Source organism: Gallus gallus, chromosome 29 (assembly GCF_016699485.2).
Source record: "Gallus gallus isolate bGalGal1 chromosome 29, bGalGal1.mat.broiler.GRCg7b, whole genome shotgun sequence".
In the NCBI taxonomy this organism is placed as follows: Eukaryota; Metazoa; Chordata; class Aves; order Galliformes; family Phasianidae; genus Gallus; species Gallus gallus.
The window spans coordinates 404,010-416,410 of NC_052560.1; the positions used below are offsets into that span (position 1 = coordinate 404,010).

At 53.5% G+C, this 12,401-nt stretch overlaps 1 protein-coding gene across 1 annotated transcript in view; it reads left to right on the forward strand.

The window, feature by feature from the left end:
* The first annotated feature begins 9,667 nt into the window (after window positions 1-9,667).
* Window positions 9,668-12,401, forward strand: part of LOC121107787 (zinc finger protein 707-like) — a 45,309-nt gene continuing 42,575 nt past the window's right edge. Inside the window, exon 1 of the mRNA XM_046904742.1 lies at window positions 9,668-9,898. The gene's annotated coding sequence lies outside the window, so the exon portion shown is untranslated. The remainder of the gene's footprint in view (window positions 9,899-12,401) is intronic.

Consider the following 12,401-nt stretch of genomic DNA (forward strand, 5'->3'; position numbering starts at 1 on the left):
GGATGATCCTGGGGGTCTTTTCCAACCTTTGCGATTCTTTGATTCTATGTATGACTGTTGAAGTCACTGGGGAGATGCTCGCACATTCACACAGGAGCGTAAGTACTCTTTGGCTTTTTAGGGGACGAAGTATCAGTCAGTGGGCAAAATACAGTGTGAGGGCGATCATTTGCTTCTCAAATCTTCCTACTGCTGATGTTATCTACAGTGACGATGGCGCACATCCTTTGAGCGAGGAAATGCAAAACTGAGCCAAATGAGAAGCCAGTGAGTGTTTGGTGTCCCCTACTATCCTCCATCAAATGAGGCATTAGAAAGAGCAAAAGGTTGACTGTTGGACACTCATCTTAGTGCATCTTAGTGCTTCACTGACCCAGACCTTAGAAGTGATTCTTTCTGCACAAGCTGACAGGTCAGCCCTCGCCTCCAGTGGTAGTGCCATGGTGCCAGAAACACCCAGCAGGACTCTGTCATCAGTCTGTGCTGTTGTGTCACAAGGAACAAGTAGTGAGACTGCAGAACCATCAGAGTAAGGCAGTGCCAGGGTGAGTGCCAGTGCAGGAGTCGAGGTGAGTGTCTGCAGCGTGCAGGGAAAAGGAGGCAAGCGTAGGGCTGCGTAGAACAGCCTCTGGTGCAGATGGCCAACAGCACTGGGAAGGCTGGAGGGCCCCAACAGGAAACCAAGGTCTTGGTCAGCTTGGCTGCGGCAGTTGTGTCTGCTGCTGATGCTCCAGAGGGCACACGTTGTCCTCGTGACACTGGGGCCTCCTTGTTTCCTTGCAGCCCTGTAGGGAGGCCAGTAGGTGTAGTATCATTCTCCCTCCCAGAACGCTGCCCAAACATCCCACTGACCGTGGGAGAGCGTTGGGCCATCTGTGAGGGACAGGACCACCTTTCCCAGAGGTTGCCGCTATGGCTTAACCCTTCTGTTTCATCAAACAAACCAAGGGCTTTCCTCAACCTCAAAGCACCTGCACAGGGCTTTCTTTGCCTGCCTGTAATCACGGCCTCCAATTATCTGCTCTAACACGTCTCTGGGGAGGCTTTGTTGGTAATGGCCCCACAGGGACCAATTAATACTCCAACACTCTCCAACATTTCTGGACAGCATTTTGGCTGCACCTTCATCAGTTGGCTACAGCAGTCTTCTCTCAGTAGCTGAAGCTCAACAGACACCACATACGCTGTGGGGCTCATTACAGTGCTGAAAGACCTAACAAGCCATTTCCCTCCAGTCTTCAAGACTTGAACTGTTCATGAGGGAGGTCTCAGTGTGGCAGATAAGGTTTTCAAGGAGCAGAGTCCAAAAAAGGAGTTGTCATCTGTAAGGGTATTTCTTCTTACAGCAGACACCGAGATGTCACTGAGTGCAGCACAACTCCTGTGACACTGATGGCAGCTCCGTCAGGGAGAGGGAGGTACAGCCAGCATGGGGATAGCATTGCGGGGATCCAAGAGGGAAATGTAGTCAGTGAGAGCTGATAACTGGACAGTGACTGCAACAGACAAAGATGGGAATTAATGCAGGTGGAGGAGAAAGAAGCCAGTGGAAGAGGAGGGATGCAGGGGGCCAGTTGTGTGGTCGGTGCTGGTTCGGCTGGGTGTGGGGGAGGTGTGGGAGGGAGCTGATTCCCCTCCAGGACCCAGGACTACAACCTCAGGATAAGATGCCTCAACTGATTCAGCGGAATCCTGTCCAGGTGGCTGCAGGGAGATGGGGCCCAGGGGGGGGTGGGGTGGGGTGGGAGGAGGAACCCAGCAGCACAGGGGCCTTCTGCTGCTAGGGGTGCTGCATGGGGCTGGGGGCTCAGAGCTGCACTGCATGCTCAGGGCGTTGCAGAGGGGACTTTTCAGGAAGGAGGACCAAACGTGGGACTTTCTGCCCTGTGTTCATTTTCCTACCCTTCTTCTGAGCCGGGGTCCACGGCATGAAGCGCCTCCTCTGCAGCCAGAGCTCCAGCAGAGCAGAGCTGCATCTCTCCAGGCCTGAGCTCATTTCCTTCTGCAGCGCACGGGGGCTGAGAGCAGCTGCTCGGGGCTGTGGACAGCACAGTCTGTGAGGCTGGGAAGGAGCTGAATTTCTCTGAATGAGATGCCATCACGAGGACACTTGGCTCTCTCTCGAAGAGAGATGTCCTTCCAAGCTGGTGAGCTGCCCTGCAGGATGCAAATCTCTCCCATAGCATCTCTGTGTTCCCTGAAAGCCCAGGGAGATGAAGTGGAGAGATGCTAAGAGAGATGTCACATTCTAAAAGTGAAACCAAGCACTCCTGCCACTTCACAATGGGCCCACCTGGGTGGGTCAGGACTGCTTTCTCCAGAGTCCGCGGGCAGAGGCCTCTCCTCTTCCTTACATACTCAAACTCATGGAAAAAAATCTCAAGTCATGGATCTGAACAGGCATTTTCCTCAGAGAAAGAAAAAGTGTCGGATCGATTCTGTGGCAGGAGGAAGGTCACCAAGGAATGGTACGGGGTTTTGCCAAGGGAAGCCTCACCTAACTTGCCTTTTTCTCTCCTTTGATGATTAGCCAAGTCCAGGAGCGGCAGATGCCCAACAGCAGCTCCATCAGCGAGTTCCTCCTCCTGGCGTTGGCAGACACGCGGCCGCTGCAGCTCCTGCACTTCTGGCTCTTGCTGGGCATCTACCTGGCTGCCCTCCTGGGCAACGGCCTCATCAGCACAGCCGTAGCCTGCGACCACCGCCTGCACACCCCCATGTACTTCTTCCTCCTCAACCTCGCCCTCCTCGACCTGGGCTCCATCTCCACCACTGTCCCCAAAGCCATGGCCAATGCCCTCTGGGACACCAGGGCCATCTCCTACACTGCATGTGCTGCCCAGGTCTTTCTGTTCTCATTCTTGTTGTCAGCCGAATTTTACCTCCTCACTCTCATGTCCTATGACCGCTACGTTGCCATCTGCAAGCCCCTGCACTACGGGACCCTCGTGGGCAGCACAGCTTGTGCCAGCCTGGCAGCAGCTGCCTGGGGCACTGGGCTTCTCCATGCTCTGCCGCACACTGCCAATACCTTTTCACTGCCACTCTGCCGAGGCAACACCGTGGACCAGTTCTTCTGTGAAATTCCTCACATTCAAAAGCTCTCTTGCTCGTACCCCTACCTCAGGAATCTCAGTCTTATGACATTCAGCGTATTTTTGTTTTCGGGGTGTTTTGTTTCCATTGTGCTTTCTTACGTGCAGATCTTCAGGGCTGTGCTGAGGATGCCCTCCGTGCAGGGACGGCACAAAGCCTTTTCCATGTGCCTCCCTCACCTGGCCGTGGTCTCCCTCTCTATCAGCACTGGCCTCTTTACCTACCTGAAGCCCCATTCCATCTCCTCCCCAGCCATGGATGTGTCGGTGGCAATTCTGTACTCGGTGGTGCCTCCAGCAGTGAACCCCCTCATCTACAGCGTGAGGAACCAGGCACTGAAGGGTGCCATCTGGGAACTGTTGTTATGGATGTTTTCCAGTAATCATAAAGACTCCATCTCTCTCCGCAGGTGACGTTTAGTGTATACCACTCTAAGCTCGTGCTCGGTTGTTTTCCACTACTATGTTTCTTTCTTTCATACATCTTTCATGTTTTCTAACTACTTGTCCTGCTTTCTATGCAGCAAAGGAAGTACATGGGCAGTGAGTGTTCTGGGGGTCCTGAAATGTGTGTTTGACACAAAGAGAAGATATTTTCTCTTGTGCAGAGGTTCTCCACTGTGGAAAGGGGATTTAGCTGGGGGTCCTGAGGGAATAAGAGCCGGCCGTGAGCCAGCACTGCGCTCCTGTAGCCTGGGTGGCCAATGGTACAACAGAGGGGTGTCCAGCAGGGACAGGGAGGTGATCGTCCTCCTCTACTCAGCCCTTGTAAGGCTCCATCTGGAGCGCTGTGTCCAGGCCTGGGGAAACCAGCGCAAGGAAGACATGGAGCTGTTGGAGCAGGTCCAGAGGAGTGCCACAAAGATAATCAGAGGGCTGATGAAAGATTGTGGGAGTTGGGATTGTTTAGCTTGGAGAAGGGAGGGTCCGGAAAGACCTCATTGCGATCTTGTGATACTTGAAAGGAGCTTACAGGCAGTTGAAGGGCTTTTATGCTGGAAGATAGCGATAGGACAAGGGGCAATGGATTTAAACTGAACGAGGGGAGGTTTATGTTGGATGTTGTGAAGAGATCCTCCACGCAGAGGGTGGTGAGGCACTGGAAGAGGCTGCCCAGAGCATTTGTGGATGCCTCATCAGTGGAGGTGAGTGGAGTGGCCAGGCTTGATGTGTTCCTGGCAGTCTGGTCTTGCGGTTGGCAAGCCTGCCCACAGCACAGGTTTGGAACTAGATGATCCTTCTGATCTTTCCAACACAAGCCATTCTGTGATTCAATGATTCAGTGGATATAACTTGGACTTAATAAAATCTACTTTGACAGAACTATGCCTCTTGCTTTCCTTTGCTGTCAATTAACCATATCCATCTGTGTCGTCATGGTGTTTTTCCTGCGTGTCAGGAAGCTGGGAATTGGTGCCTAGTGCTAACTCTAACCCATAGACTAAACCTTTAATCTAACCCTAACCCCAACCCTAACTCCTAAGCCATAACTCCAACTCCTAACCTTAAAGTCTAACCTTAACCCTTTCTTGTCCTAAACTTCAACCTAAACTCAAACTCTTCCCCCTAAACACTAACCCTCATCACAGCTTTCGCCCTAACACTAACTCAAGTGCTAGCACTTCACCTAACGCTAAATCTAATCCTTAGTGCTAGCCCCAGCCCTAACTCTTCTTTTTAACCTAACCCTAACACTGAACCCTGTCCCTGACCCTCCGGTTGGTTGGCAGCTGGTTATCAGGTGGGGTAAATCAGGCTGCTGCTCTTTCAAGTCACTTCCCAAGATGGATGGAATTCTCAGCATGAATAGCACAGAACATGTTGACATAGCTTAGTAAGTAGGTCACTCCAACCGTATGTGAGCCCAGAAATTGAGAGAAGTATGCATCTGGAAGTGGATAAGGAGGAAGACACTTATCCTGGGAACACAGCAGGAAGGAAGGCCCCTCCTGTGCCGATCAGGGGAAAATGACAAGTTTCTATCTGGTGTGCGTGGCTCCGCATGTGGGATGTGGCATATTTGCTGCGGGCAGCAATTGTGCTCAGCCATGCCCATCAGCTAGCTGACCTGGTTCTTCTCCTCCCTTTTCCCTCCCTTGAGTACACGTGAGTGCACTTCCAGCAGCATTCATGACTGTGGAGGAAGCCCAATTCTCCTGCAGTGTTGGCTCAGCGCTGCAATGGAAGAGGAAAGAGTTTGTGAGACACGGGGGAGTACAGGGCCAGCGCTTGGCCATGCTGCTGAATGAAGCACAGCTGGATCAAGCCCTGAGTCAAGGTGCCAGGCAAGAACCAAAACAGCTGTAGCGACAAATCTCTGTGTAATAAATGCGTCATAAAGAACTCCTCCTTTTCAGAGTTTTGAGGGTTGTCTATAAATCCTCGTCATTTATTTTTCATAAGCCACGGACATATAGCAGCAAGATAACGACTCTTACATTTTATCCCCACGTAGATTTATAAAACCATTAAAAACAAAATCAGTTGTAAGTGACCTTCAGAGATCATCTAGTCCAACTGCCTGACCACTTCAGGGCTAACCAAAAGTGAAAGCACGTCATGCAGGGCTTTATCCAAATGTCCCTTGAGCACCAGAGGTCACGGGGCAAGAACCTGTAAAGGAAGCCTTTCCTGGGGTCTATTTGGAATGGAGTAAGTTGGGAGATGAAAAAGAAGCAGAGGGTTTTTGTGTCCTGACTTGAGACAGCTACTGATGTATGGGCTGCATAGGTAGACAGTGAGCAGCATCAAAAACTGGCCGAATGGCCGGACCAGTCGGAGTGGTGGTCAGTGGCACAAGGTTTTGCAGGAGGCCAGTAGCTGCAGGTGTGCTGCAGGGCTTCATAATGGGCCTGGTCCTATTTGACATTGTCATTCATGTTCTGTGATGCTGTTCATCAACAGTGATGCTGTTCCAGACGTATCCCTTAATTCCTTAAAGAATTGATTGGGATCGTTGTCCTGGCTGGGTGGCATGTAGTAGGCAACCACTTTACTTCCTTGTCCCTTAATCAGTGCCCAGAGGCTCTCCACCACCTCACAGCCAACTGTAAGCTCCGTGCAGAGCTCACGTGGGACACCGAGGGCACAGCCTTCTGCTGGCTGGATACAAGTGTTGCTTGAAGCAGACAGGACAAAGCCCTCCCTGCATGCCCCCCTGGGTGAACGCCCATCCCCAGAATGGCAGTCCCCCTCCTCCATACCCCCCTCTGAAATGCTCCTGTTCCTGCAGACGGGGCGCTGCGCTCACAGCTCTGCAGAGCGCCCCCACAGCTCTGCAGGGATTCACGTCTGCAACAGAAGGACTTTCCCCACAGCAGAGGGAAAGCAGGGAAGTTCAGGAGGAGGGGAAAAAAATGGAGTTTTCTAACCCTTAGTGCAACTAAACAAAATGTGTGACAAAACAGTGGGGGACATCAGCAGTTCAAGTGATTTTTCAGGGAGTAAAAGTGGGAAAACTTCTTCATTTTTATTTCCTGTTCACGGAAAACCTGCTCATTGCTTCTGAGCACATGGTGATGTAAAAGAAAAACAGAATAGTGAGAATCTTGTTTTCCTAAAAGGAAAGAGGAGACACGTGACTGACGCCACTTGACAGGAATTAGTGGGTGCAGCTTAAAAGTAAATCATCCCAGCTCTTGGCTGGGCTGCTGCCTCCTGTTGCTGGGGATCCCCACGCCTCCCAGCTGCTAGTTTCCTCCCCACGCATTGGGCTCCTCCAACCCCCAGGGCCCTGCTGTACCTCTCCTGCACCAGACCAGGCCCCAGCTCCCTGGCATGGAGGAAGCAGCGCTCCTCGGTACTGCAATCATCATCTTGCAGTTTGCTGGGACGTCAGGGAGCCTTTACAGAACCTCACCTGAGGACATGGGCAAGCTCCTGCTGGCTTCACTAGCTCACCAAAACCAGCCTCCACTTCCTGCAAACTGCATTCCAAGCACAGCAGCTTTAGCTGAGCCCAGCAGATGTGAAGGCCCTGCTGCAGGAGGTCTCAGACACACCTTCTCAAGGTCAAAGCAAAACCCTTCAAGATCAAAAGAGATCACTTACAAGGCAAGCATGCATTGGAGAGCGCTCTGATATCCCAGTGCTGGGCAGGTGAGCTGCTTGCGCACACTGTGGCTTTGCACTGCCCTTCTGCTTCCACCACAGCCTGAAACTTGGGATGGTGCATTTAGGAAGAACAAGCTCAGCTTTCTGTGGGTCTACTGGAAACAACCGAGGCTTGGTGTCTCACAGCTGCCCCAAGCTCCTGATTAAAGCATTCAGGAAGAGCAGCAGAACCTACATGCAGCGCGGTTAGGAAGGATGATAGGGTTGTGTGAAAGAAATGGCTTCCCCAGAAGCAAGCAGTGGGCTGGAGTCGGCACCCAAACCAAAACCTGCTTGCACCTTTCCCTCTCCCCATTCCACACGCTGACATTCACTTTAAGAACAAGAAACAAGACTACAGTGAAGAAAGCTCCAGAACAACTCAGCTACTTTATTCACCCCCTTCCCTTTCCACTACCGATGATTCTCAGGAAACCTCCAGGAGCCACGTTACTGCTCTCCTGACCCTTCTCTCACGTTCATCAGTGCACTCAGAAATTACAGGTTCACCACAAAAAGCCACAGGTGGTGTCCAGGCTGGGGCTTTGACTGAAGCTCTTCACGCGTTTGAGGCTCTGCAGGATCTGTATCTTTAGCGGCAGTGCTGGTAGGTAACAGGGCTGGAACTGCTTCTGAAGGTTCCCAGAGTCTTGGGGTGCTTCTACAGCCCCTGGGCTCTGTGGATGTGCTTGTGGGTGTTGAGTTGAGATCTGCGTTTAAAGCTCTTTGCACACTCGGGACACTGAAAGAATCTCTCCTGTGTGGATGCGCTGTTGGCGCTTCAATGCAGAACTGCTTTTCCTCTACAATAATGGCTCACATTCCTCAGGTAGGAAGTGCAGAACTGGAAGGCGTTAATGGGATGGTACGCACACCTCAAATAAATGGGATGGCTTACTTGAAACAAACACAAAAATCAAACAACAAAACATCCTACCAAACGGAGAGTATTTTTTCTTCTCCTGAGAAGAGAGAGTATCTGACAGCATTGCAGCCAAACCAGCCTGTGACGGTCAGACCACCACCCCCCGCTGCTGTGCTGGTAATTCTAAGTGAACCGTGTAGGCAACTTATTGAATAGCAGCAGTGCCAGACAGAACAATTCAGGCATCAGGGATTTATCCTTCTTTGGAACGGCGTCACCTGTTCAGAATTCCCCACCGAGACGATTCCCTGCTTTTCATAGCAGCCCTGGGATGGCAACTGCAACTGCTGTGCTCACGCTGCTACTCGGATAGATACAGGGATAGTGCCACTCTTGTTAACCTGAGGACAGGAGACCTCTCCATATGCCTGTTTTCAGTACGCACTGAGTATGAGAACAAATTCTAAGAAGAACAACTCAGCTGTCTCATCCGTGGCCAGGCACGGAAATGAAGCCCACTTAAAGACAGAAATGGAAGTGAATGGCACTGGGATAATACCAGTGTAGCTGCTTTTCCCACTTGCTACGGCTGATGCAAATGTGAGTGACTGTAGTGTGGATAGGGAGAGAGACACATCCTGCTCACAAGGCCCTTCTCCCCCTCACGTCCTCCTCCAGCTTCTTCCCGCAGCTCCCTTCTTCAGCCTGGCCTTGCTCACAAGGCCCTGCACAGGAAGACAATGCACAACACAACAGGTAACACTCTGGCTAAAACACATTAACGGCCATAAATCAGTCTGAAAACGGGCACTGAAAGAACTGATAGCAGAGCCCTGCTTCAACAGCTGGGGCAAAACGGAGCACGCTCTGAGCCTCGGGACTCAGCAGGAGGGCTTCCACTATGGTTGTGTTTACCCCTGTCCTCCTTCTCCCTTAGCAGTGAGAACTGCAGTGTAGCTGCTTCCAGTCCCAGCTGCCAGCCAGCCAAGGACAAAAATACCTTGCAGCCGTTCCTCCCCTCGCCTTTGCAGCTCTTCTCCCTGCTGGGCAGAGCTGAACAGTCTGCTGCCAGTATTTCAGCCCTCGGCCCACCCCATCTGACATCGCAGGGCCTGAAGGCACACGCTGGGTGCGTGCCAGCTGAACCCACCTGCACCAAGAATGCTTCCCATTCAGCTGAGCACGCAGTCTGCGCTCCCTTTGCGGGGACAGATGTTGCCTGCTGGGTCCCCGAAGGGAAACTGGGGGCTGCCGGCGAGGGGGAGGGCAGTGGAAATTGCCCCCTGGGAGGCTTCACATGAAGACGCTCCAAAGGAGGCATCGGGGAGTTGAAGGCTTCCATTGATCCATGCGTGCAGAGCTGCGCAGCGAGGTCATCTCGTGCCTCCCGTGGCCCAGAGGAAGAAATGTGAGATCATCTCGTGCCTCCCATAGCCCAGAGGAAGAAATGCAGTCCCAGCTGTGCTGCGTTACAGAGGGTCAAGCGGGCAGCAGAGCACGCTGAGCTCCTCTGCTCACTTCCTCGCTGTCCCAGATCCAACCCCTTCCTGTGCCCCTCGGAGCCCATCCCGGGCTGCAACACACCTGGGAACAGCTGCTCCTGTCCTGGGGGAACGAGAGCCTCCCGGAGCGCGGGGACAGTCCCACACAGCGTCAGGGGATTGGTAAGAAAAAGCAGTCTTATCCAATGAGAATAACGGGAAACAAACCTAACAGACCTAACAACTACTCAATCAAATTGCTTAGCATTAATGCCGCTGAATCGAGGAAACTGTAACGTTGTTTGCAGCCTTTAGGGAGGAGCGCAGGAACCATAGGAATGCGAGGTCCTTGAAGGCGTGTGAAGGTAAGTAGAGCCGCTGTTTGCTATATAATGGGTGAGAATCCCGTGAAGATAAGAAGGCAGAGCTGCTATTGTGACACAATGCAACCCCCTAAAGGTTTTGCAACTGCCCTCATCCAACGACCACCTGATGGGCCCACAGACCCTCCCCATATTCTAGGACGACTGCTCAGAGGAGGGGGACATCCAATGCAAATGTAACCAATGTCTTGGGAATAGGAGCAGTACCCTACGCCTAGAAACGTGCAGTGGCCTCATTCCATGATGTGCGAGTAAGGAGGAGATATCCCTCTGGCAGCCGGTGCCGCAATACACACACCTGCTTTATGACCTTCCATGGGTGACAGAGTGATGGCTATAGTGTGGGATGGCTAAAGGACGTGGCAAAAGAGACTGGAGTGAGTTGTGAAAAAGGGAAGGCTATTGCCTGTGTGGTGGGAGTGTGGGAATTGAATGTTGTTCCCCAATCAGAACAAGATAAGAATTTGGTTAATTTCATGGCCTCTGCTACCATTTGGGTCCTTTATTACAATTAATACCTCTTTTCAGGGGTCTTTCTACTTTAGCAGGGTTCTCTGGTACTTTGCATTGCTCGTCCTCTAGATAAACCTTCCCCAATAACACATACTCAGTATATAAGTAAAAGGCTATTGCTTGTGTGGTGGTAGGCCAGAAATGGGGAGGGGAGGGGAGGCAGTACCTCAACTCCTCCTCACTCAGATCCAGCCAACATCCCCCCACCCGCACATTCCTTCCCCTCCCCCCACCGGGGAGAAGGTGCACGGCCCGGAGAACAAAGAGCAGTGCCCACAAGGGACGGGGCTGCCTGGCCGAGAAAGGACTGCTCAGCACGTGAGCGATAGGAGCCCGGAGACAGAACTACACGTACACAGACCCTCCTTAAGGAAGGCGGTGAGGTGCTTTTTTTTACCAATGAAACGCAACCAAATGCTGTGTGCCACACTGCCCAAACCCAGTGGCGGCCACCCGCCCGGCCAGCGGCCCAGCCCCGCCGGTCGTCCCAGCCCAACTGAGCCCGGAACTCCTCTTCCCTCACGGCCACGGACGGCGTGTCTTCCGGCGAGACGGGACGGGGCGGGACGGGACGGGACTCAGCCTTCGCTTGGCTCCGCTGCTCTGTGTCCCCCACGCCTCGCTCTGCCCTGCCCTCCCCTGCCCTCTCCTGCCCTGCTCTCCTCCCCTCCCCTCCCCTCCCCTGGAGGTCTCTCCGAGAGGCGCCGTTGCCGCTGTGTCACCTCCCGGGCTGCTGCTCCCGGCTCATCCCGGGACGGCGCTCAGCCCTGTGGGCAGAGACGGAGCCGTCGGTGCCGCTTCCAGGAGAACGGCCGCCTCTTCCCAGCAGAGCAGGTGAGGCGGAGCGGGGCGGAGCGCGTCACCCTTTCCTCCCTCACCCCGTGGCAGCGTGGGCACGGCGTTTCCATTTGCCATCCATTTGGGTGCTGCTGGGGAGGAAGAGCGGAGGATCACACCATGGCCCGGGTTGGAAGGGACCTCGCGGTTCATGAAGCTCCAACCCCGCTGCTGCTATCAGGGCCACCAACCTCCATGTTTCATAGCAGCCCAGGCTGCCCAGGGCCCCATCCAGCCCGGCCTTGAACACCACCAGGGATGGATGGGGCATCCACAGCCTCTCTGGGCAGCTGTTCCAGCACCTCACCGCTCTCAGAGTAAAGAACTTCCCCCTGACACCCAACCTGCAGCTGCCCTCCTTCAGCTTCAAACCATTTCCCCTTGTGCTGCTGTTATCTGCCCTTTCACAGAGTTGCCTCCCCTCCCGTCCTGTTTATGGGCTCCCTTTAGGTCCTGGAAGGCTGCAATGAGGTCACCCCTCAGCCTTCTTTTCTCCAGGCTGAACAAGCCCAGCTCCCTCAGCCTGTCTTTGTAGCCCTCTGATCATCTTTGTGGCCCTCCTCTGCACCCTCTCCACCAGCTCTCTCTCCTTTGTGTACTGGGGGCTCCAGGCCTGCGCACAGTACTCCAGATGGGGCCTCCGGAGGGCAGAGTAGAGAGGGACAATCAGCTCCCTGTCCCTGCTGGCCACCCCTTTTCTGCTGGAGCCCAGGATGCCGTTTGCTTTCCAAGCTGCAAGAGCACACAGCTGGCTCATGTGAAGTTTTTCATCCTCCAGGACCCCCAGGTCCTTCTCTGCAGGGCTGCTCTCCAGGACTGCTCCTCCCAGTCTGTATGTATGGGTGGGATTCCTCGGGCCCCAGTGCCAAACCTTGCACTTTGCGGTGTTGAACCTCATGAGGTTCACCCGGGCCCCCCTTTCAAGCCTGTTGAGGTCCCTCAGGATGGCATCCCTTCCTTCCACCGTGTCAACCGCAGCGCTCAGCTGGGTGTCTCCAGCAAACTTCTGCATTCAGTCTGATGAGGCGGTGTCGGAATTGCAGTCCGAGTTACAGTGGGGAGGGATTTACTCCCCCGGTCCCCAGCTGGAGGTTTAGGGATGCAGGGCTCAGGGAGGTGAGAAATACTGGAGTCC